Raw genomic sequence first — 3273 nt, forward strand, 5'->3', positions numbered from 1 at the left:
CTTTTAAACACTGGCGACCCATCACTGTTAAACGTAAAAGATACGTAGGATTTTTTGTGAGTTTCGGGGATATTATTGCGAAAGTCTTCATATAGTCGACCATAAAAAATATCTTTCAAATCACTTCCACAATCATTTGTGTTCATTACTTGCTGATAATATTCGTAATTTGAATTTAATAAATTTTCTAATTGCAGCTGAAAGTCAATAACGACAAAGAAGTCATTATAAGAAGTATTCTTAACATTTATAATCTCGTTACAATTTCCACATTGAATAACGCGATCATTAGAGTAGTACTCTTTGATGTACATGCTGCATTTTGTACAAACTCCATGTCTTTCAAATTGTGAGGTCGGATACAGTATTTTATCTAATTTATAGCGCGTATCAGGAAGAATTTTCTTACCAAGGCTCGTGTTGAATAACGTACATAAATCAGCTACTGCAGAATTTGGTAAGACGTACTTTTCACTGAATTTTAGAATACCCAATAATAATTCAGACTTGCTTACAATAAGATTTGCGTCTATGCGTTCATTAAATTTATCTTTATTTAGCAATTTTTGAAGATAAGCAAATGGTGATTCCTCTGCATATGCGTCATATTCAGGGTGATCATCTGAACTTAAACTATATTCTGATAAATTATCGCCCTCACTGCTTTCTGAATATTCATTACTTTCATCAAAACTAAAATCCTATGAAATATATTTTACTACATAGTAAGAATTACCAAATAATTAATAGTGATATTCTCCTTACTTCAAACACCGGCAATCCTCCTAACAATTCATTGTCGTGACGTAAAGCAGCATCGGAATTAGAATGCACCGAATCTGCTGATTCGTTGAAACGTGGGTCTCCTTCTGTAAATTTTTAATTTGTTCACGATTGTAAGTTTTAAAGTGAAACAATTTAATTGTAGTAAAACAATCATAACAATTTATGATAACAGGGCGAAAAAGAATGTGAAAATTTATTTTGGGAAAAACTTTCAACAAACCTTCACCATGTTCCATTTGTTCATAATCTGAACTAATAGCCTCCTCAAAATCAGTATCATAGATTGGGTTAGTAGGATTTTCAACTTCTGAACTCATATTTTTTGCTGAAAATTTATGAACGAAGAATAAGATAATAATTATACTTCTTTACTATGCGAGTATGTATGAATTTGCATAAATTATCAATTTTTGAGTTTCAACTTTTGTACCTGAGTTGTCAACAGTTTAAGCACCAGCATTTTCTATGCTGCTGGGAGAAGCGGCATTTTCTATACTGCTCGCAGAAGCGGCACTTTGTATGCTGCTCGCAGAAGCGGCATTACCTATGGTACTGGAAGAACTGGCATTTTCTGTGATACTTGACGAGTGATTCATTGTTACACTTGAATCATCATCACTCTAAAAATAATGACAATTTATTATTATAATTTAAGTAACTACAACAAAAATTTGTTTTTTCTTTACCTCAATAGGATTCATGACTGATGGAGACAAATGTATTTATGTTGTATAACAAATAAGTCCGACACAACAAATTTTTTTCTAAATTATCGGCAACTTCGTGAATATGCAATTCATCAAGAAAAATATCACCAATAACACTTACAAATTAATTATGACGATATATTTCTCCACACACGTAGGTTGGAGTACACGCCACGAGAACTTGTGTAACATGTTCTGCTGTAAAATCAAAATACCAACGATTGAGGTAGTAAATTGGAAACTTTGAAATTGTAATACTGACGCTTCGCATATGGGCACTGTATGTATTACAACTGTGTGTGTATACTATATACTTCATCCGTTGGAACATGATATTCTGTATGCTTATACGTAGCCGATTATCCGTGAAGTGAAATGTCCAAAAAAATTTTTTTTTCTGCAAACATGAAAAACTTGTTGTTTCGAATGTCAGAAATGTACCCAAAAATTATTAGAAAATTTGAGGCCTTTTTATGATCGTTTTTCGGAGGCCCAAAGTCGGACATTTTAGAATTTTTCGAATTCTTTAAAAATCGCAAATGTACAAATGATTCATAGCTCAGTGTACCGTAACTCAAACGGAAAAGTGCAAGAGAGAATTTTTGTTGCAGAATGTAAAAATTTGCAGGAAAAATGTATTTCAAGGTAATGTGAACAATCTGGAAGCTTGTACATAATAGAAATACATTGGAAAACATAATCGAAATCTAATCAAGTTCGATCCGGATCACTTCCACAACTATGTAAAAAGCCTCGCCTGACGATGCCAAGTACTACCTGATAAAGTTTTGTAATGGGCTTCGAAGTATACCTGGCTGTAGACTACAATGAGTATCAAAGAACGCCGAAAAAAGGCCAAAAATGCGTAAAATCGCAAAATAACAGCCATTTTTCGACATAATGAAATATTTATTGCAATTATTCTTATTACATTTGTAACTATACATATTTTTCAATATTGTTGAAGTCAATGCAATTTATTGGAAGATTTAACTTTTCAGTTATACGAAAGTAAGTTTTGACTTGCATTTGAAGTTTTGCTCATTTTCATGACAAAAAGAATTGAAATGAAAAATAAACGTCTCACAAGAATGAAAAAAATTTAAGGTTTTAGGGTGCGCGAGCCCTATCAGAGCTTTTTTATCATGTCATTGTAATATTTGAGATAATAAATGATGGTGGGGTAAAGTTTATAAAATTCGTGTAAATTATTAATAGTTGTACTAAAAATTTTATTTCTAATCGAATAGTTATTTAATAAGACATGAAATTTGAAGTATTCAAAAATATCTTGTATTGAAAATCAAATTCATTTAATCCATTTCGTCTACTTCAAATGGAAAAGTTATAACTTAAATGCATATCTGGTTTGAATAAAAAATGTTTGTTCCATGATTGTCTGGTGGTTGAGTATATGTAAAAAGCTATACCATTTATACACGTCTGTTCTCTATAGACGTGGAAGTATAGACGTAAAAGTAAAATAAAATTTCGTAGAACATGGCCTGTAACGTTAACATTGTGTCTACATAAAAAAAGCCATACATAAACGCGGGCAATCACGTATACGATACAGACGTTGATTTTGTCATGGAATAGGGAATACAGCTGTATAAGTATACAGATTTCACGTTGCAATGGCCAAACTCAATGTTCGCATAGTTGCCACTCCCAGGCAGACCAAGGGTTTGCCGGACTCTTTCCGCAAGGTATATTTACACTGATAGACCTTTGAGCTCGATGCGAGATTTTCATAGTCGAGCTGCGCGCTTATGTTTTA

The sequence above is a fragment of the Trichogramma pretiosum genome, unplaced genomic scaffold (genome assembly GCF_000599845.2).
Source record: "Trichogramma pretiosum strain Unisexual culture from Peru unplaced genomic scaffold, Tpre_2.0 scaffold67, whole genome shotgun sequence".
NCBI classification, from domain to species: domain Eukaryota; kingdom Metazoa; phylum Arthropoda; class Insecta; order Hymenoptera; family Trichogrammatidae; genus Trichogramma; species Trichogramma pretiosum.